The sequence below is a fragment of the Orcinus orca genome, chromosome 15, assembly GCF_937001465.1.
Source record: "Orcinus orca chromosome 15, mOrcOrc1.1, whole genome shotgun sequence".
Taxonomy (NCBI): domain Eukaryota; kingdom Metazoa; phylum Chordata; class Mammalia; order Artiodactyla; family Delphinidae; genus Orcinus; species Orcinus orca.
This window is the reverse complement of record NC_064573.1, coordinates 48,189,774-48,213,890: the sequence shown is the minus strand read 5'-3', so window position 1 is coordinate 48,213,890 and position 24,117 is coordinate 48,189,774. Positions and strand designations below refer to the sequence as shown.

Below are 24,117 nucleotides of genomic sequence, written 5' to 3'. Positions count from 1 at the left end.
TTTCCAATCCATTTCACTGCCTAGAAATGGACCTCCTTCCAAGCCACTTTTGCATGGAAAAGCACTGGCAAAAGAAAGAAAAACTAAGAGATCATGTGGTTATAATTATTACCAGGCAAGGAATATTTCTGCAGCTCAGTGGTAAAGTAAAACTCTGTTGCTCTCTGCTCCCAGTACTGTCCATCGCAAAACAACTGCCTCATTAAATCTCTGCAGTAAGATTAATATGCCGTAGCTGCACTACATTTATAACCTGGTACTCTATAAAAAGCACATTTAATGGTAAGAGCCAGAGCCTAGATACAAAGTATTACTATAAAAACTTCTGGCAGTGAGTATGCAGTCCAGGCTCTCTGTCCTTCTTGCTGGAGATATAAATGAGGCTTTTCCTGGTTGCCTCTAAGCATGAGGCTCTACCTTACAAACCAGTACATTTTTATAAGAGTGGCAGAAACACAGGGTTCTGAGGATGATGTAAATATGAACGCAAGACGACTATTTAACAACTGAGATTGGCAAGAGATGAATGAACCCAAAATACTCAAACACAAACTTAAAACTGGACCATTTCCTTATAGTTTGTTCTCTGGTCATAGCCAGCTTTTCACCAAATTAAACAACCATGGCATGAATTACTCAATCTTAAAGCAACCCACATAGTGCCAGTAAGTTCAAACATAACAGCTAAAATATGCATACTGCCTTAAAAAAAGAACATGTGATGACCATGACCTCCTGGAACTTAATTGCCTAAAACTATAAAAAAAAAAAAAATAGATGTTCAAGAAAAAGTGGCCTCAACACTACATTACTAGTGGACTGGTAAAAATATGTTTTCGTTATTTTGGAAAGCTGCCTAAGTTTTTTCTTCCAAGGATATCTTCTGAAAATAAAAAAAAGCACTATAACTCAGGTCTTATTTTGAGGAACCCTATGGTGAATAAGTAAACAAATAATTTAAACAAATGCATTCCACACTCAAATTTCCCCAAATCACTACAAATGATGCACCTCAGGTTAACAATAATCTTGTGCAAATAATAATTAATTGTCTGATGTTGTTGCGTTTTTTTTAACATCTTTATTGGAGTATAATTGCTTTACAATGGTGTGTTAGTTTCTGCTTTATAACAAAGTGAACCAGCTATACATATACATATATCCCCATATCTCCTCCCTCCTGCGTTTCCCTCCCACCCTCCCTATCCCACCTCTCTAGGTGGTCACAAAGCACCGAGCTGATCTCCCTGTGCTATGCGGCTGCTTCCCACTAGCTATCAATTTTACGTTTGGTAGTGTATATATGTCCATGCCACTCTCTCTCTCGTCCCAGCTTACTCTTCCCCCTCGCCATGTCCTCAAGTCCATTCTCTATTAAAAAAAAAATGAAATTGAGTTATTTGTAGTGAGGTGGATGGACCTAGAGACTGTCAAACAAAGTGAAGTCAGAAAGAGAAAAACAAATACCGTATGCTAACACATATATATGGAATCTAAAAAAAAAAAAAAAAAAAAAAAAAAGGTTCTGAAGAACCTAGGGGCAGCACAGGGAATAGACTCAGACCTAGAGAATGATGTTGCTTTTAAAGCTCACATGTGGTCACAACAACTGGCCTTCTAGAGTTTACTGACATCTTTAGAAGTCCCACACCTAAAAAGAAAACCAGATACTACTATTTAGAGCAAACCATGTCTGAAAGCACTCCTCCCCTCCAAGTATGTTCAAATCCCATGAACTGGCGTATATTGATAACTTTCTAAGAACAGAGGAAAAGTGACCTTCGGTTTACCAGGAGTTAACAAGGAGCCTCCCTCCTTTTCAAAAACCAAAGGGTGGGATCATTATTGTGTGCTTTCTGGGCTCTACATGTGCATTCTCACTGGAAATCCCATAAGATGAAAACAGATTTAGGGAAAATAAATCGTCCACTGTTTATAAAATCTCGAGCAGGCTCTAATGAAGGAATGCGCCATCTGGCCCACACCCACCTGCTACTCTGCTACCTCACTTTTTTCTACTCTCAAGAAAAGGTAAACAAACAAAAGGAAACAAAAACAAAAGCAATCAGTGAGGTGGCCAAGGATGAGCATTCCTGGAACTTTGGCTTCAGGACAGGGACAGCCCTCCCAGGCTGAGACCTGGCTGATGACAACAGGTCCAAAGAGCTCAAGTGGCCAAGGATAAAAACGTGCTCTTTTTACTTTTCCTGCAATGTTTATCTTCTAACCACTCTATTCTGTGAAAGTTATTAAATTGTTTTACAGAAAAAAAGGAAAAAACAAAACAAAAAACCTTTTCATGTCCTGTTCTCTCCTTTGTCTCTAAAATCTTCTCAGACAAAAAGAATTGTCTCTATGTTAAACAAAATCACACAGTTGAAGTTTAGAATTTCTGTGGTTTTGCTTGATTGTTCTACAGGTCTATCATGATCCTTGAAGACCAAAGAGAAATATCACAGGTGCACTACTATGAAGGAGCACATGCCAAGCATGAATTTATTACCACTCTTCTTTCTACAATGAAATTCCTTGTAGGAGGATGCTGAGTGGGAGGCAATTAGCCTTGGGAGAGGTTAAGACACACACACACAAATACACAAAACAAAAAAATATACATGCACGTTTTGGAACCAAATAAAACGTTTCTTGGCTTCCAATCAGAATCTTACTCAAATTTCTTTCCTCTTCTTCATCCTTCTTTATCTTTAACGTGAAATGTAGAAGAAAAGCCATCTTAGCTCTCCAACTTTCATACAGAGTATTTATAAACAGGTCCCTGCCTTAGTCATGTAACCTTCGAGTGACTGTGATTGCCTTGTCACACCTTCAGTAAACAAACATTTTCTGAGCACCCACACAGTAATAGGCATTTGGCTAAGGCCCTTGAGATGCAAAGTCTAAGACCTGGTCCTTGTCCCAAGGAGCTTGCAATCTGCTGCAGAGCTTCCCAACCAGCGGGTCAAAAGCGGGTTCTGGTGTTCAAGGATATTGATCCTTTCCGCCCTCGAAGTGGCCACGTACAGCTTGAGATAACTGGAAACTGCAGGCCAGTTGCCTCTCCACTTATCCAAGTGTTTCCTTCAAAACATCATTTTTCTGCGTGTGCCATGACATGAGAAGGGCTGGCAAGCACTGGGGAAGGGGGAGAGAGAGATGAGTAAACCAATGACTGCAGAAGGAGGGATAACTGCTCGGACGGAGGAGCCCACAGCCCACAGGCTTTTTTTTCTTAATATAATTTTTTAAATTTTTATTTATTTTTGGCTGCGTTGGGTCTTTGTTGCTGTGCACGGGCTTTCTCTAGTTGCTGCGAGCAGGGACTACTCTTCGTTGCAATGCATGGGCTTCTCATTGTGGTGGCTTCTCTTGTTGTAGAGCATGGGCTCTAGGCACACGGGCTTCAGTAGTTGTATCACGCGGGTTCAGCAGTTGTGGCACGCAGGCTCTAGAGCACAGGCTCAGTAGTTGTGGCACATGGGCTTAGTTGCTCCGCAGCACGTGGGATCTTCCTGGACCAGGGCTTGAACCCGTGTCCCCTGCCTTGGCAGGCGGATTCTTAACCACTGTGCCACCAGGGAAGCCCAGCCCACAGGCTTTTAAAATCAGATGGTGCAGAGCAGGAAAATGTTACACAAAGAGTAGCAAAATTGGGCTAAGTTTTAAAGAATGGGTAGCACTGAGGGCAAACAGAAGATGGCTCTCCAAAAAGAGGAAACATATGTAAAGGAAGAGATGCAAAACATGATGCTTTCCAGGAAGTACAAGCTCTTCTGTGCTACTCAAATGAAGGGCTCTGGATAGAGAGGAAAGAAAGGGGAGCAGTGGCAGGGACAAGGCTAGAAAATTGGGCAGATCACGAAGGAACTACTGTGAACTAAATGTTCAAATGTTAACCTTGGCGCTATGAGAAATCACTGAAGGATTTTAAGGAGAGCGACTGATCACATTTACATTTTAGAGAGATGCCCCACTGGTGATTAAGAAGACGATTTGGAAAGAGACCAGACCTGGAAGCAGGGAGACCAGTATGGAGGGTCTGACATAAGGCAGGGAAGAAGTCCAAGAGAGCAAGCTAAATCAATAGCAGAAAGGAGGTCATGGGAGGCATCCCAGAAACAGGATTCGGAGGACTTAGGACTGACTGTGACCCTAAGAACATGGGGAGCTGTCTCAGTGACAGCAAGGCATCAGGCATGGCGGAGCCAGTCCCAGAGATGAACCTGCTATCTTGGCTTTCAAATAGATGTATCAACCAAGGCTAATTAATGACTTGCTTTCTTCACTATCTTCACACCCAGATTTTGCCTTTTATCCACAATCCCGATAGAGCCAAAGGTGGAGACAGACTGGACAGAAATATCACAATCACACCAGCTAACTTTTTCATCTAGTGCGAGAGATTTGCAAAGGCCCCGGTGACACTGCCTGGGACTTAAGAGGTTTTTGGTGAGATTCCCTTTACTTTCATCTTATTTCAAACACACACAAAGCCAACGGAACATAAATGCAAAATTTGACTAAGAACAAAAACAGGTACTGATTCTAATAACTTTCTTTTATTCCATCCTTTAGGAAAAAAAAATTAACCCTTAGTTTAAGTTAACATGATTCCACATGTAGTTCATGATCCTTTTTGAAAGACAAGGTAATAACACTAGACCACTACTGTCAATAATAAAAAGCCAAATGAAAACATTAGAACATTCACATCACGCTTAGCCTTCATGTGGAAGAAAATAGTGCGAGAAACCACAAAAAATGATAACAAGTCAACAGGGCAAATATGAGATGGAAACACTAAAGTGGGGACACAAACTCAAAATTATCTAACCTAATAGAAAAAGAAAAAAATTACCCTGCAAAGGTTTGGTTTTGTTTTTCCCCTAGATGAAGGGTTTCCAGTGAACTCTCCAATGTCTTTTTATTGTTGTTTTTGTTTCGTTTGGTAAGCCTTCTTGACATACACCTTTCTTCTCACCAGATTTGAGACTCCTGATTCTTCCAGTTACCCTGATACCTTCATGCTCAACATCGCTGGCTTACTGAGAAGGGGCTGTTGATAACATCTGAGTATAGTCCCTAACTCCCTACAAAAACAAACAAACAAACAAAACCAACTTCTACATCCTTATGCTCAATATTAAACCAAGCCTCATGGACCCTTTCTTCCATTTTATATCAGAAAAAATATTACATAAAAATATTTTTAATATCCAGATATACAGGTCTAATTTGCTACAGCCAAGTGATTTTAAAACTGCTAAAAATCCACTCTGAAGGAAAACAAATTATTTTTAAAAAAGATTTATGCATAGTTTTTAGCACATAATGACCAGGTACCTTGAAAAAATGCTTCTTAGGGCAACTACGACAATAAAGGAAACACGCTTTGAAAGTAGGATTCAGGCATTTGGGTATCTGGGGAAAAGTCTAGTTATTTCTTCTTTAAATGTAACCAATAAGCCTCAGGTATAGTAGCACAGCGAGGAAGCATTACTCCATCCCAGTCAAAGAAAATCTGGGAAGAAAAGTTTTATATTCCAGGCGTCATACCTTCTGATACTTCTACCAACTGTTCTTATGACTTCAGCTATTTTAGATAACACCAATCCAATTGTAACAATATTTCTTAATTGGACACAAAGTTACCTATGTCAACAATTACTGAAACATTAGCTTAGGGAGAACGTTTTGCTTTGAACAAGAAATATCCGTTTGCTGCAATGTAACCATGCTCATCTTTAAATTTTGAGATGATAAACTCCAATCTCATTCACAAAAATCATTCAAATATTACCACTCCATTCTCTTTATTAGTGACTTTGTTTTTGCTTTTGTTTTAATTTGGGAAGTTCCTCTTCTTAATTGCAATGATATATTGGAAAGACGGGACAACTGGTTTTGCCTAAAGGTTGTGAATTAAACACAAGATCTGGATAGAGCATTATTATCCCACTAAATGGAATCATATAGCTCAGGAACATGAAACATTTTGCTTATTTTTTTCCTTTTTCCCCTTCCAAAGCTCCAACTGGTTCTCAAACAAACTGGGGATCAAACTGTCACTAAAATAAAGTGGAAAATAATTTTAAAACAACATTTTTTTTAAGATTTTTTTTCTTTCCTTACGAGCTGGCACACAAGTAAGTGTACAGCCCACATTTCTAAGAAACGATCCCATTCAGGAAGGTAAGAAAGTAGTTTCTAAACAACTTATTTGGTAACAAGATGGCTCAGCGAAAAAGAAGAAGGAAAGAGAAAAATCCTATAAAATAAGGTACATGTTTGTATAATGAGAGATCAGAACAAAAAGTGAGGCTGTGATTTATGACTTATGAGCTGTTACAAAATACAAGAAAATTTATGTACAATTGGAAAAAATTCATTTTGTTCTCCTTTAGTTGGGCCAATAAATTTTAAAATATAGGCAACCCTAAATGTCTAAGGTTCCTTCAGCCTGATCAACAAAACAAGAAAGGCCACACAACCAAAAATAAACTATAAAAATAGATCATTATTGATTTAGTATCATTTCTGAAACACTTTCCTTAAGGAATTTGAAACAAAGGGAATAAAAGAGCATCATTTTTTAACTTTTTAACTGCACTTTTCATTTCCTAGAACACAAGAACTGCTTATGTTTCCATGAGTTTAATGTTTTGCTTTAGTTCTAATGCAATATCTCCAAGAAACAGATTTTAATAAGGCACCTTTTCCTACAGAATGACAACCTTGCCAAATGTGCATTCCATCTGCATGTATCTGCAGACAAGTAATAAAGACACCAGGGCCATTAGCATAATCAATACACAATTTACAGAGCTACCCAGATAGAACTGAAAGTGAACGTGTATGCCATTATCTTAGTAACTATAAATTAATAGTCGTTTGTGGAAATATATTCCCACTTACATTGTTTCAATCCTGACTTGTCAAGATAATGAGCATAGATATAGATATAAATAGTATATATTACACATAAATGTTTTAAATGATGATTTATTATCAGATAATCCCCAAATATGCATAAAGTAAAATCAACTAAATCAATCACACATAGGGCAGAATGGCTGATAAGTAACCGTATTTAACCATTTTGGTTTTTTACCATGTGCTTTAATAAGCAGAAAATATATACATAAATATACACATATATATAACATTCAGAAACATAATTTTCACTGGAGAAGGAACATGTTCTCAGATGGTGAGCCAGGAGATCTCACTCTATTTTCTTAAAAGAATAATAAGGACACTAATCTGGTCAATTCTACTACTTGCTGCTTGCAATTTTAAAAAATCCAACCCTTTTGAAAGTTTGTATTTAGCCAACACTATAAAAAAAAAAAGTATGTGCCGTCTCTGAGCTCTCATCTCTAAGACATGAGAATTGGCATCATTTCTTCAGGGATGGTGACGGGTCGTGCCCGATTCCCTCCATAGATGGCATCGATGTCCCACCAGTCCTCGGGACAGCCCACATCCAACACGTGTGTCTGTCTTGTCACAACAACAAAGCAAATTTGCATGGAAAAGTGGCATATTTCAAATGAAAGAAAGCAGACATTGCTTTAGGATGGTAAGCTGCCAGTGGGAAATGTGAATTGTTTTTTCCCCTAGCTTCTCCACACAGTGTATTTAAAACACCCAACGTGACATTACCAGGAACTATTCAGCCCAAAGTCAGCTGCATTGCTCCAGTGTTCCAGCACAGTCATCGGTCACTTCTCCTATCACTCAAACTGGTGGAGGGCTCGACCTAAGCAAATCTCCTGACCTTTCAGTGACAGCAACCAGAACACCTTTGAAAGTCCACTCAACCTCTATAAGTATTTCTGCTGAGAGCTCACCAGCAATGGGAAAACACTCCTGGGTCCCTCACTCCAGCACCGCACCCCACCCCGACCTTCTCTAAAATACCTCCCAGATCAGCTTTCTGAGGCACACGATTCTTTTATCTGAAGCCAAAGCCTTTAATCACACAATTAGGGATTTGTCAGGTTTCCACTGCTTTCAATTCTCTCTCAGGTGTAACTGACTAATATCATTTTTTTTTTTTCTTGTAGAAGTAACTTTTGGGGGTTGGGGGTGGAACAGCAGAGGGAACTGAGATCAAAATGCTTAAAGCAAAAGGAACACAAGAGGGGAGAATGTGGTGGCCAGAGGATCATTATTTACACCTCTTGCTTGGGCTTAAGATTGGCCTTGGCTTCTTCTATTAGAAAATCCTGAGACTCAAGCCTGCCTGTTTTCAAGTCAGGAAATCTACATTCTTTTTCTGCTTCAGCCGTGCTAATGGGATGACATACAGCTGTGTCTGTGCCTCAGTTTCCTCATCTATAAAACTGAGACAATGATAACTGACAAGATTCACTTAAGATCAAATGAAATAGATACACAGTGTCTTTAGAAACATGAAAGAGGTGCCCCAAAACAAAGTATTTGCCATAAAGATTGAACCCACCAGAGCTCCAGCTCCATTACCCCCCTTTTGTTGTAGAGAATGGTTACTACAAGTTGAATATAAAAACTTACACCATTCCTCTTAGGCCTTCTCCAGGAGGGGGTATAGTTTCTGTTCTACACAGAGACAAGGCAGCAACAGACTGCGCCATGCACACCTCAGGACTTTGCAGAAGAGGGAAAGATGAAGAGGAAGAACTGTGTCTGCTTCCTCAGCTTCCCCGTGGACTTCACCCATAATCAAAAGCTGGTACTACTTACAAACTTTCTAAGAGGCTGTTAAGATACTTGTTGGGCATCTTATATGTGTTACCTAATACAACAGCCCTGTGAAATAGATTCTTACCATTTTATTGGTAAGAAAACTGAGGCTTAGTAGGTTTCATAACATGCAGGATTCAAAACCAGGTCATTAGGCATGGTATCCCTCAGGTCAACTCACTGGGACACACTGATAGGGGACAAAAGCCTGAGACCTTGACAGCTAACACTAGACTAAGGAAGGTGACTCTCACAGGGCAGGAGGTCTAGGATTCTGGCTTTTGTTGAGAGGCTGAGAACGATGGGGAAAGTCACTTCACCTTCTACAGCCTAGAATGTGTACAGCTGTGAGAGGCAATTCCCAGAATCAGAAATCAAGAGACTGAGACTCTTCCCTATTCTATCACAAAGTCCTGGTGACTTGGGATGGGGCACAGAAGCTCTTCCGGTCTTGGAGACGTCAGGGTAGATGGGTGCTCCAGCATCCTTGCCCCGCTCGGGCCACTGCACTTCCCTGGCCTCTCGCCTCTTCTCTAACAAGACATCCAGCCCCAGCCAGGGCCGACCTGTTAGGAAACTGAAAGGCCACCCCAGCCCTTTCTAAAGAGTCTTCTAGGATATCTATTTCAAATTATCTCAAAGTTGAATTTCCTTTGTCACTTACTATCATTTAAGGATATTCCACTCATTAAAAGTGGCCTCACACAATCCTCTTGACTCTCTCCACCCTGATTTTCAATTACTGTTTCTTTCACTTTGTTTAGCATTAAAGTTGAAGGAAAAAGTATAAATGGATATTTGAAAGTCATCTGATTGGATGTATTAACGTTTTAGGCTTTGTCCGTATAGAAAGACAACTTTATGACGGTTATAATTTAGTTAAAATAAGAAGACATGGTAGTGTCTGCCCAGAGTATCAGACAAATGAGTACTGAGGTCAACCAGTGGGCAACAGCACAGGCTGGGTTTCTAAAGCCCGAAGGGACAGTCGGAGCCCAGCAATCTGGGAGTGGGGACTGGGTCATTTCATGAACTAAACACAGAGAGGACTGGTGACTAAATGAGCAACGGAAGGCAAGGGGAAATAAAAATAAAGCAAACTGAACAGTTAGGACTTACTGCAGAAGAGAATGAAGAAGAAATGAAGAGCAGAGAAAATTCAGACAATCTGCCCCCAGATAAGGTTTCACATAAAATTAAAGCAGCGGCTAGACACAGCCAGGCGCGACTGGTAGGTAACAGCCAGCCAGCAAGACACATTCCATCTTTACACCCTCTACTCGTACCACTTGTAGACAACACAGAATCCCTCTCTGAAGCCTAGAAGAAAATGCTTCTCGATCAGTTTACTGATGGGTATGGTGATGTAGAAAATCATCCCCTTGTTCGGCTAATTCCTTTATAAACTCAAGCCCAGATTTACCTTTTTTTTTAACCTTTTTAATTTAAGGATTATTAATCAATCTACTATGATTAAACCTTCATAATGATACGTGAATTATTTGTCTCTACCTCCTCTCCCAAGAACGATTAGCCTACCTTTGCAAATTAGCATTTAGTGATGGCCCTTTTGCAAAGAACCACAAAGACCTGACTTACCAAGAAGATGGCAGAGGCTCTAAAATTAATTAGCTCCACTTTATGTTTCCATTATCTTTTAATTGGAATTTCTGCAGGATTTTTTCCTTCAGAACTCTCTCTACATTGGCAAAGCAAAGTGGAGCTTGGAATCAAGGGCTGCTTTGGCCAGTGGGAAGGGACTGGTCATGGTGGACTGAACCCAGCGAAGACGTCCACAAGGGACCCATCCAAGGCAGGCCTCTGAAAGCTGTGTCCAGCCACACGGGTACCTAGAAATCCACAGAAAAGACTTGCAGCCCATGGGATGAAGGGTTTCCCCACAAAAGGGAGAAGACCTTTGAGAGTGAGAGTAAGAAACATTTACTAGGTATTTCTTATCTGACAGAGACTATTCTAAGCGCTTACATGAATCAACTCTGAATTCTCACAACAACCCTATGAATTAGGTACTATTGTTACCCTCACTTACAGATACAGAAACTGTAGTTCCAAGTGATTTCATAATTTGCCCAAGGTCCACAGACTGAAATTTCAACCCAGGGAGTCTGACTTAACACCCACGCTCTTAACCACCATACTTTATTGACCCATTTACTTGATGTTTGCTAAGCACCTATTATATTTCCACACATATGCTTGGGTGCTGGACCTAGAAGGGTGAAGGGGGGCAGGCAAGGCTCTGAAGCCAGTGTAATGAGAAGACAGAACTAAAAGAATGATCAGAAAAAAGAAAAAACCTTTCTATGTCAGACACAACTCTATTAGTTAGAGGGAAAGCCTGACAAAACTGAAAATTAAAACATTTAAACTTCTGTATGGCAGAGGAAAAAAAATTACCACCCACAAAGTCAAAAGAAAAACTGGGGGAAATATTTGCAACATGTAAGTCAGAAAAAGGACTAATTTTCTTATTAACATGAGCTGCTCTTTCAAACCAAAAGATAAAAGAGTCAAGGAAATAAAAAGGCAATTCTCAGAAAACTAAATACAAATGGTTGTGTAAACATATGAAAAGATGCTCATAATTACAGAAATGCTAATTAAAATGTCAACGAAATACCATTTTGTTTATTTCACAAGCCACATCAGTAAAGATAAAGTATTTAAACACAGGCACTCTCTAATCCTGTTGCTAACAGCAGTGTGAACTGGCATTACCTCTGTGGAGGGCACATCTGCAATATCTATCAAAATGATAAATGGGTGTTCCCTTTATCCAGCAATTCCATTTTTAAAATTTACACCATATATATAATCGCATGTTAGCAAGGATGTGTGTGTGTGCTCACTGAAGCAACATTTGTAAATAGTAAAATAAACAAGTAAAAAAATAGAAATAAATGATAGCACATCATACAATGGACACAGTTGTTAGAATAAAGGGAAAGGTCTTAAGTGCTGATATGGAGGGATTTCTAGGAAATATACTTAGGGAAGACAACATAGAGAGCTCCCACTTTTGTTTGGGAATAAAAGATACCCAAGATACCCACATATATGCATTGCCATCTAAGAATGGTCCAGTTTGCTGCCGAAGACATTGCCACTAGAATCCTCCTCCTCTAAATAACGGTGGAACACCTATTTAAAGAACAGTTGGGGCTTCCCTGGTGGCGAGGTGGTTGAGAGTCCGCCTGCCGATGCAGGGGACACGGGTTCGTGCCCTGGTCCGGGAAGATCCCACATGCCGCAGAGCGGCTGGGCCCGTGAGCCATGGCCCCTGAACCTGTGCTCCGCAACGGGAGACACCACAACAGTGAGAGGCCCACGTACCGCAAAAAAAAAAAAAAAAAAGAACAGTTGGTAGGGACAACACATCACCAATATCCCCAGCTTTTTGAAAGTTCGCTTTCCACCACTTTGATTTTATGAAAGATCTACATTAGTACCTGCTTTCTCTAAGTGAAAGAAATCCGAAGAGGATTTTCGATTTTAGAAAAGAAGGTGGAAAGCAAGAATAGCATTCGTGAGTTTGTTTTGCAGCAAGTCCAGCCATTATAGAGGCAGTGCTCACCCCCCAGCAGCAAGAGTGGCACCACCAACTCCTTCCCCAGGAACTACACTGGGCATCGCAGCAACAAGCCACCAGAGCTTTGAACTGTGTCTGTGAGCATCTGTGCTTTATCTCGATTTATTTTGTGCATCTGTTAGCAAGATGTGTCCTAAGGTAAATGCTTCCTTGCTATACACCAGTTCCTATACCAAAGGTTTCATAGGAACGCTCTACTTTCAGATAGACTGGGGGTAGGGGGGACACTATTAGCCTGTCCAGGGTATGGAGGCATCTCACTAAGACTTGGCTTAGAGAATTATGTGGATGGTGATAAGGGTTGTAGCTTCAAACATCCTGTCATAGACTGTCTTTTGGGACTTTGTGAATAATACCATCATGAATAGAGACAACAGAAAATGTTTAAAAAATGTGAGCTGAAAAGTGAAAAAAAAAGAAGAGCGTTGGTAGGTAGATAACTGTTTTTTATAATCTTTCCGCAGTTTTTCTATGTAAGTTTTCAATTACAGAATATGCTCATGAATTGCTGATGCACTGTCATATTCTAGTATTTGCTCCTTGATGTGGAAAATGTGCTAAGAATTTGTAAAGATCATAAGCAGAAACATATTACATGATTCGTATATATTTTCCTAATTATCTATGAGGTTAAATGGAGAGGAGAGTTGTTAAATTCTCTTATGATGCCAAAAGGAGTGAGTTTATCCCATATTTAGACAGCATTATAAGAATTATAAGAAATTCAGATATTTGGAAGAATAAATAGATCTAAGTGATGAAAAACTCAAGAAATATGGTTAGGGTAGTTTACTTAGAGTGGAAAAACCAGGCCCATGTACAAACGATGGCCAGAACTTGTACACAAGCTAGTCACGTGCAAATAGGTACCATTTGTATGAACTGAATGTATACCATTGTTGCAAAACTAAGTACAGTTTGGAGTTAAACAACATTAAGAGGGACACAAAGAGTCATCTAAATATGTCTTCATAGACTGTTAGCTCCGTGAAACCCACGGGCAACTGGGTCTGACTTTTTCCTTACTGTATCCTTGGCACCTGACACATAATTGGTACTCAATAAGAATTCCTGTAGCATGCATGAGCATGCTCAATGGTTTCCATTCAAAATCACATTAAGGGCTTCCCTGGTGGCGCAGTGGTTGAGAGTCCGCCTGCCGATGCAGGGGGCGCGGGTTCGTGCCCCGGTCCGGGAAGATCCCATATGCCACAGAGCGGCTGGGCCCGTGAGCCATGGCCGCTGAGCCTGCACGTCCGGAGCCTGTGCTCCGCAACGGGAGAGGCCACGACAGTGAGAGGCCCGCGTACCTCAAAAACAAACCAAAAAAACGACAAAAAACATATTAAACCTCAGATTTGGTTTGAAAGTGCTTCCTCCAGGATCCCTCCCTGACCTCACTCATATCTCTGGGAAATGTTCTCATAACACCAGGGCTTTCCCTTCACCTAATTATAAATTACTAGTATCTACTGAATTGTTCATTTAATGTATTTCCACTGCTTGGCTGTGACTCCCCAAGGGCATAGACCCTATCTTGTCTCCTCCATAGCAGCCCCAACTCCTAGCACTCCAGGACTGGTAAATGATGGATGTGCAGTAAATATTTGTTGATTAAACACAGGAGTGCATTAATGCATTTGTTTGTGCATTTGTATGCTTGTTTGTTTACCACCTAATTTTAGGCTATGGGGATTCAAAGAAAAGAAACACAGAACTCTGCTCTCAAAAAGCTTATCGAGAAACCAGAACACCAAGGTATTGTCATAGTTTCTATGAGATATGGAAGGGATAATAAAGGGAGGAGTCATTCTAACTCGGGTGGGTCAGCAAAAGCCCCACAGAAGATGTGAGATGAATCTTAAGAAATGAAAACAATATTCAAGCCTTTATTATCGTACAAAACCAACCTGAGAATCTACAATCTAAGCCTGGAGGAGCGAAGCGAGGGAAATCATTAAAGGTTTGGGAAATGCTGCTTTATGAAAACGGTACCAGCATTTGGGCAAATGGATGGACACGAATTGAAGAGGAGGAGCCAGCGTAAATCAAACTAAATTAAAATGCTGGCCTTAAAGCAACACACTTTGACCTTGCACAGCTGCAGATTCACACCTATGCCCACTGCAGAAACCCACCCGAGATCCAGGCAAATATAGAGTTGGTGAGTCACTCATGCATACAGACAAACTCTAGTTCAAGGTAGCTGCTGCTACTAGGGCTGCACCCAGTTGAGATACGACAAACCCCTAGTGGGGTGAATTGGTCACTGGCCCAAGGTTCTCATCTAGAAGCTGAAAGCTGCTCTATGAAAATTCCAGAGTTTGAACAGAGTCAGAATCCTTATAAAGGCCCTGAGAATGGTTCAGTGTGTAATTCATGTTTCTTTCTGTGTTAGCTCCCTAAATAGGGGGTCTGGACAAGAAATCACAGTGAAAAGTAAGACCTTCTAACCTCTGCTGTTTGATTTTGTTCTCAGCTACAACGCAATCAAGTTCACAATTTTAAAAGCATCCCTGCCCCATTAATATGAATTACTGATCAACTTGCAAGAATTACAATTTTTCAATATGAGAATTCTACGATGTTGGAGAGAGAAGGGAACTCAGAAGTCATCAACACATTCCTTTGGTTAAAAAAAAAAAAAAAAAAAAAAAAGTGAGTTAGGTTCCACAGAAGTTTACTGAGCACTTAGTATGAGTCAGGCACCTGGCTGACCCTCTCCTGGCCTGAGGGACCCAGAGGCAAAGACAGAGCTGGGAAGCCATTCCAGGGGTCTGCCAGACCATCATACTCATATTGGATTTTAAATATGCAAATCAGCAAGTATAAAAAACAGTTACAATTAACGGGAGCTATAAAATGCTGTTATTATCTTGTAATGGTTTTATTTTGAAGATTAAAAATTTGATGTAGTGATCCAATACTTATGAAAATGACATATATGATATTGGAGGAAGCAAAAGGGATTTCATGTGATCATCTTTCTCTCTGGTCAGTTACACTCCACCATCACCGCTGATTCTGCACTCACGTCTTTGAACATGAAGACCATCAAGACAACCAATATCATTATCCCTAAAGTGTCTTATGCTTAAGATCCATGATTCTGTAAAAGTTGATTTCAAGGCGTTCACCTATTTCCCTGGGGAAAAATAATTAAACCTGCGCTATGGACGTTGCATTACTAACTTGGTTCATTCTTTAGTGTTCTATTCCTGAATATTTAATGGAATGAATTCCTCATGACTTGTTTCACCTCGATTTTATATAGCAGTTAGGGACTCTTAATTGAGGTTTAGTTTTGCTGTTTCTTAATATTAATATCATACACATTCTCCAAGAGCCTCCAATTATTTCAAGGATGCCACAAATTCTTTGAAATTTTAAAAAATTTACTTTAGTGTCACACAATTAGCTTTTAGAAACATTATCTAGATCTGTTAGGAGGGCTAAAAGATATTGCAAAGTCAATGACCTAAATCCAAAAAGAGTTGGAAATAGATATTCTATTGTATTTAGTGGTTTCAGTTCAAGTGAGCGTATCTACCTTTTAATCATAAGCGAAAACAAAGCTCACCATTCTCAAAAAGTATAACTCACCAAACTTTCGGTGCCAAAAATGTTTTTGAAACTCATTTTATCTAACTTTTTTAACAGACCCAACTTGCTGAAAAGTGAATATACCATATACACATATCTCCCACCACTTGCATTGCTTTCTTCCCCCAAATTAAAAAGCAATGGAAAGTATTTAACGTCTCATCCAATTTTCTAAACTCTAAGCTTCATAAGAGCAAAGCTTATGTCTGGTTCACAACTGAGTATTTGGAACTAGCACAGTGCGTGGGACAAAATAAGCAGTAGAAAAAACAAACGAAAAACAACTCGTTGAACGATGAAATGAGCCCCCTCAGTCTATGGAGAGGAAATCCGAATCCTGGAGAACAGAGGGTAAGGTGACTTGTCAAAAAGTGCAGGCAGCAAATCAGAGCTCGCCCCCTGCGCCCTTTCCACTCCACAGCCATCTCCCTGCTGGCACTAATATCCAAGTCACAATACTTATGACCATCACTGATTTTTTCTGCTTTTATTCTCAACTCTTTCCAGGAATGAATATGCATTCCCTTGAGTCCACAGTTCTTTTTCACCCCTTGCCTCATGTCCGCAAAAAGTACATCTAACTTTGTATATTACACACTGACAGCCCCAAGCCACCCTCCACAGAGCAATCTCAGACTCCGTACAACAGCTAATGAACAAAACATTCACTGGAACTCATGAAGCACCACCTTCCCAACCAGAAGTTCTCTTTTGGCTTCACTGGTACTTGGTAGAGTGGTGTTTGTGAATACTTAACTCCCTTAAATGTATAAAAATAAGAAAAGACTAAAGTGTGATACTAGTGATAGAAAGCATATGTCTAAAACACTTCTAACAATTGAGACACGCTAAATCATTAGGAATGCTGAAAGCAAATACTATTTAGTCATATTCACGCGCTTACTAGACCTAATCTGGTTCTATTGTAAAGGAAAGGAATAACATTAAGGAACACATTTGAAATGCCAGAAATTGTTTCTAAGAGTCAACATATTGTTTAAAAAATTGTAATATGGTTTTAGAGTCCTGCTCACAGCACCCCTTCAGTACAGGAATTTATCGTTCACCTTATTGACCCTTCAGCTCTTCATAGGTTTTCACAAATGTATTCCGTATGAATATATGCGACTGTCTATACTTGAGAACGAGAACCACGTATCTCCTTCGTTCCCGTCAGGTAAATAACTTTCCATCTTGAAATATCTCTCATAGTGCGCTGATGGGATAAGAAATTTGGGGAAAAGCCAATCTTGAGAAAGAAAGGAGAAATAATTTCAGTGAAATAATGAACCTCAATGGTACAATGATTTTAATTTCTAAAAAAAATTCTATTCTTTACAATGATACCAATTTTTATTAGGCAAAATCCAATTCAATCCATTTTTTTCCTTAAAAAGTGATTAACACTATGAATTCGCTAACCAAAGTATATTTTAAATAGAACGTCAGAGTATGTTTGTATGTGCGTACATATTGCTTATGTATATATCTCAGAGTTGTGATAACTGAAACCTTTTGATTTCACACATAAAAAAATTTTCATTGAAACCAAAACATAATTCCTACAGAATTATGAAAATGAGTATTCTGAATGTCAGTCACTTGACCACATTCAGTGGGAGACAGCTATGCTCATGCATGAATAGTATATGCTTTCCAAACCAAATCATCTTCATTTGAAAACAAGACTTTACATGCTCAACACATGTTCAACACATACACATGCAACTGACAAATTTACGTATATATTTTTCTTTTCAGAATTTTTCAAAGCATTTACTATCCCATGAAATTAAAACTGGTGTCCAATTTAAAATAATAATTTTTAAATGTAAGCATTTATCCTTTTTCGGGAGGGGTTTCTAAAAAAGGGGAATTTCTAGACAGTAATCTTTGAATCTGGATTTTTTTTTTAATGACCAAATTATAAACCTCTGCAATCAGATATCTAGAATAGAAATGCCAACGGTAGTGTGTGCTGCCATAATAATGATACCCCCAAGATCAGCCCAGTGCCTGTAGCTGTGGCAGGGTCCCCAGGCAGCTGGGTAACTGCTACTTGATCATTATGCCTGCTAAAACTGAAGCTACTGAAGTTTTAAAGAATTCATGTCTTACTGAATTTCTTTCATCTCTAATAATTACTAAACTGGCATAATTACTTATACTAGAGGTGGAATGTGATGCATGCTAAAAGCCCAAGCTGCCTAAAATTAAAGTTTAAAAAAAAAAAAGCCACAATTCTTAGTTTTCAAAGATTTATCTTGTGTTAGGCTTTTATGCCAAGAGTTGCATAATTATTTAAACCATTTAAAAGCTTTCCTTACACTATTTGATTAATACTATAACAGGGCTATTTAAATTTACTAATGTTAACTTTAAGTTTTAATTGCTTTGTCATAATATTGTTGCAGAACGTATTTTAAATCAGACAAGTACACTTTCATTACAGCAAACAAAGTATATGCAATCCTAGCTAGTGTACCATGTAATCCCCAAACAAAAAACGGGAACATATTTCAGATTTAATTGAAATGGGATTAGAAACTTGCATGCATCCCCCCCACAGAACTAACTTTAACCTTTGACAGCACAATGGGAGTCAGTGGAGAAAAAAATTAAATACATCTGGGAAAATACTTAGCCAGAATATCAGCCTTTGTATCAAAATTTCATTCAATTCAAGAGCATTCTTTAACATATTACTTAATGACAACATTTACATTTTAAACAATCCATAAGGCTTCTAAAATATGTTGCAAGTCTTAAAATTATTTTCTCTACGAAATAACTAAAAACTCAACATGGTATTCATTAAATCCAGCCATGAAGAATGTCTTCTATGGCAACAGAATTAGTGACATTAAACCAGCAATGTGAATTCTGTCAGATGAATTAATAAAGCACAGTTAATAGGAAAAACATACCTTTCATAAAATTCTTAATTGACCTTGGTAGAATTGCTCTTTTCTACTATCAAAACCTCTTTCTCCTCATTGCATGGTTTTACATCAAAATGAAAACTCAAGCAAGTATGTTTGATATTATGTTTCGATTTATGTGAACAAGTATTTCACTAGAATTTACCAGACTAGCCAATTCTCAAAAACTGACTTCCTTTAAAAATAAAAGGAAGGGAGCAAAAATGTTCCTGTAAGATGAAAAGAAATATCCTACAAATATGCTACAAGACTTGCAATGACCCAAACAAGCTAGCAAAAAGAACTAAGTATAATTACTGAAAGCAAAAAGTTGAAAACTTCTGTCATCACTATTAGACATCACTGCTGTCAATAACTACAATGGATTTTAAGGGATATGGGAATACTCTGGCAAAACAAAAAAGAAAAATTATTAACAGCTTGCTTTATAAAAAGCTGCTAATCTCAAATCCCTTTGTAATTTCATTTTTACATGTACGCTTTTATGTTCAATATCCTATTTTTCACCCTTTTTTTGACTGGATGAATAAAAGCCAACAATCCACTCAGGCATCAAACAGATGTTTTTGTTTTTAAGGCCAAGTGGAATCTTACGAATTTTTGTTCCCTCCCTTTAGGAAGATGCTGCCAGAACTGCTGAAATTGTGAAACCAGCATTTTGGAAAAGACTCACTGGACCATCAGTCCTGGAAGTTTGACTAGCACTCATGGGATTCGTGCCAACTGTAATTGCTGTTTTTGTTTATGTAGGATTGTCTACTGATTGGACTATAATCAATTTAATGACTTCAACATCTAGTCAGTATAATTTAGAGGTGGTAGAGGGAAGAAACAGTCCCTGCTTGATAGATGCATAAAAGTCCAACTGCAACTGTTTGAAGGTGGTACAAACACTGAGCTTCTGCAGTGTTTCCAATAATCAGGCTTTTTAGCATCTAAATCCAAAAGTAAATGCATACATTGCTGTGTGCTGCAGAATTAGTATTTTGCCCTCACAATTATGAAAAAGAATATATGTAGATATTTTCTCAATATTTTTTTAAAAAACTTACCTTAGGTTAAATCTAGTTATTAAAAAAGGGAGTCATGCTTCATTTATCTAAAAATAATTCTGAGCAAAAATCTATATTGCAGGTTTTAATTAAAAGCAAACTATTACTGTCTTAATGCAATAGTTTCCTTACTATGGCATCATCTCCAAAACCAAAACTGAACCTCTAGTGATAAAGAGTTGCTTTTTGTTTTTGTTTTTTAATAAATAAAACACAGAGTACAAGAGAACCACTTTTTTTTTTTTTTAGTTATACTTCACCTGTCTACCTATAAGGAAATATATTTTTGACTTTGAAAAAAAATGTGCTTAAATAAGGATTGGAGACTTTAATGTTTCTATTAAATTTAGGAGCTAGTACAAGCTCCCTGCAGTGGCTTTTTTAACACCTACAATTTCAAGAGCTATTCCACCGGAGAATACAGCCTAGTAGATAGGTTTTCTGACTTTTGAAAGGTTATGGATTTAAAACCCATTGCCTTTTCTTTCAAATTCTATAGTTTACATTTCTTCTTTAAATTGAGAGCTGAATTTTTGCCACCTCATTATATTTTTGCCACCTCTAAATAAATTACTTCTCCTTAAAAAAAAAAAAAACACTTTATAAGTACAAAAGAAGGTAAATGGGAAAAAGGAAAAAGGTCAATTCTAAGTGTGATAACTTCAAAATGTGCCAAGTTACAAAGGGCTAGCTACTGTGACAGCCAAGATAAACAAGGTATTTTGGGGCTGTCTTTCTCCCTGGTTCCCACCATTTCTCTCTAGAGACCCCTGGTATGGGTTTATGAACACGTGAGGGTCCAGATATCCTAACTCTGTCTTGTGTTTAACTTGGCCATTTACATGTCTAAGTGCTCCCCTCTCTCCTCACCAGCTTTATAACTTGGCTCTTACTGAATATATCACACCTTTATGAAGTGGACCACTTTTTCCTTCTTACAAGTGCTTTTTGGAGTAAATTTCCCCCAAAATTGTTTTTATCAGGTGAAATGGCAGAGAAACTTCCATCAGAGAAGCACCACAAGAAATAGAATAAAGAGCCAGCAAGAAAAGACAGAAGTAGGTCATAACTGACCAATTTGATGCCACTGACTTGCTACTTCAGAAAACAAGCGGATAGCAGGACTATTTTCAGGCAGGTAATCTATTCAAATCTCGTAGTTACTCTCAGGAATTGAGATAAATAGCCAAATGATGCAAACGGGGTAGAGGGTAACTCATTTAATTGTCTGACCATCCATGCCTCTAAATACTGGCTTTCACTCTCGGTTCCATTAGACAGAAAGGGTTATTCTGAAGATTCGCAGCATTAAGGACAGAATAAGTTTCTTGACTTTGTGTGTGGACTGAGAGAATTTTGATGCTAGGGCTCTGAGAGCAGAAGGGGTAAAACAGTTGCATGTTTCAAAATGTAGTTCGCAGCTTTCACAAATAGGAAAGTGAATCTCTTTGGTGTTTAACAGTTATAATGCACTTTAGAGGACGTAAGGAGACCAAGCAGAGCACGCTCCACTGCAGCCAGAAACCTGGCAGCCACTCCCAGGAGGCAGGTTATTGGGACAATTACACAAAAGTTTGCTACGAACAAAAAGTCGTGCAAAATTTAAAGTAGATATTCATTCAAAATGCTAAATTTATGAGTACCCCAAATAAATTCAACTATTAATAGAATTTTTGATAGTCTTTATTTTTAAGGATTTGGTTGGAAACAAAAACTCCAAACTTAACTGTCATTTTGTTTTAATGTTTGTACCTGCCTTATGTAAACTACTCCCCTGAGACACGAGTTTCAAATTATGATATCAGAAATGACAGCCATAGCAGAAATATCTTTTGAACCTTGTTTGTTAAAGAAATAGTATGGATGTAGGAGACAAGTTGGAGATTGAATGCAGAACTTCATGTTTTATTTAGAAGGGCGCATCGCATTTTCATGGTTTCCGATGCCTCCTTCAAACTGGTGAAAAGTAATCTGCAAGATTTTGAAATACTGTCACTCCTCTAACAAAATCACCATTTTTATCTCTTAGTTGCAAAACTACTAATCAGTTCTTCATAAAAGAAACAAATCAAAGCTGCCTTGCTATGCCTGCTGATAGCAAAGTGTTGCTCATTGCTTATTAGTATTACTATGCCAGAGTATTTGTCATAATAATACCTCCCTGGCTTTTCTAGGATCCAAGTGTGACCTTCCAAACAATATAATGGACAGAACCCTCCTCGAACACATTTTGGAAAATGGAGACCCTTCCTGGAAGACACAGGGGAAGGAAAACAGTGACGAAAAAGCTAGGGATTTAACAGTAGCCACCTAGAATGCCATTCTACTGCTCCAAGACCGCTACTAATATCACAATTACTCATCTGACATAGCTCATCTAAATATGTGTTTTTCCAGGTAAATGCATGCCCTGAAGAAAAACAAATCCACTCTTCAGTGAGGACTGTACTATTTTTATTCCTGTCTTCAGCTTCTCACCCCAAAGCTCAGCCAGCCCACCTGAGGCCACTCGCTCTTCTGGGAGCCTTCCAAGCATCTGACAGAGGAGACCACCACTGTGTTCCGTGCCCACCCAGAAAATGGAAGCTAAATCTTTGTTTTTAACGTAAATATTTTATTTAGAACTTGGCAGTTGAAACACAGATGCTGTATCTTCATGGAGAAGATACCGGAATATTTTTGCGATGTGACAATATAACAAAAGAATAAAATGCCCTCTACTCATTTTCACTTGCCATTTTTTTTGCTTATTAACTTAAGGACTGCACAGGTCTCCGTCCCAGTTATTCTGCAATCCGACTTGTCAAAGACTGCCCTGCGAATACCGCCAACTGACAGCTTCACTAACCGCCCATAAAATCCTACGTGCATGAGAATAAATCTTCTTTAGGAAGCCCGGGGTAGCACATGCACCACAATCAACAGAACTTTCACCGTGAATTCGTTCCAAAGGCAGGCGAGCTGAATGCCCAGAAACTGCAGATGAGCAAAACTACCGACTGTGCAAACTTCAATAAACTTTTTAAAAATAAAAAGCCCCCAGCAGCCCTTAAAACCGGGCTGACGCCAAGCGCTCCCCTATCAAACTCGGAAAGTTCTTTCCAGGTGACGAGGAAGAGGTTCGTCCTGGTACTCCGCTCAGCGTGACTTTTAAGGAAGCTGAGAGTCTCACAGCAAGTTCCCCCAACGCGAGCGTCGTCCGCCGTTACCCTGACACCCGCGCACGCCCGTGGCGTTTATTTTTTCACTCTCCACGCTTGCATCTTTCAGGCCCTTGGTCTAGGTTTTCCCAGAAAATGTGTGGCTCACGTGAATGGAAATGACCACAAAAACTGTGTCAAGACACACGTCAATGATTCATCTCATTTTCAAACTAAAACTTCTGTGCTTCAAGAAAAAAAAGAAAGCGTTCCAGTCTGCGAGGCCCTCCCCCACCCCGTCCCTTCCCTGGAGAAGAAAGGGCTTTGTGTGTGCGGTGAGGGCTCCGTTAATCGAGTTCATAAATACACATCGGCGGGGGCCGGGGCCGGGAGCGTGAGGCGCCCGGCTCTCCCCACCCCTCCCCCGACCAGCGGCCGAGTCGGGAGTCCGGGTGGCAGTAACAAGGGCGACTGGGCGCCGGGGCCCGGGCCGCTGAGGAGGAAGAAGATGCTGCGCCGTCGCCGGGGACCAGAGGGCGGGGCCGGGCCGCGCGGACCTCGGCGGGACCCCGCGGGCCCCGGCGGGCGCACAAGCCGCCCTTTGTCCTCCGCCTCTGGGGTCGCGGGCCCTCAGCCGCCGACCGCCGTAGCCCCCGTGCCCTCGCCCCGATTCCACGCCCCGCGGGCCCGCACCTCCTCCGGTCCTCGCGCTCCGCGGCTCGCCCTCCCCGCTCTCGGCCTCTGAGCGCCAGACCTCCCGGCTTCCAGCGGCCGGCCGCCCCCAGTTTCCCCAGGAGGAGGCTCGGGAAGGTAGACGAGGAGGAGGAGGAGGAGGCCGAAGAGGAGGAGGCCACCACGTGACTCTCCTCGCCACATTCCACCACAGCCACCAGATCAATAACTTCTGGTTCCCCCGCCCCCAACCACGCCGCTGCAGCCAGCCAGCGCGTCCCCCCCAATCCCCCCACAGGCAACCCCAAAACTTCCCTCTCTACCGGGGGCGACGGGGAGCTGGACCCCATCACGCAAAGCAAAAGACCAAAGGG

The 24,117-nt window shown here is 40.0% G+C and overlaps 1 protein-coding gene across 5 annotated transcripts in view; it reads right to left on the bottom strand.

Moving 5' to 3' along the window:
• Positions 1 to 24,117, bottom strand: part of ZNF521 (zinc finger protein 521) — a 281,926-nt gene that overhangs the window by 255,390 nt on the left and 2,419 nt on the right. The window lies entirely within an intron of this gene.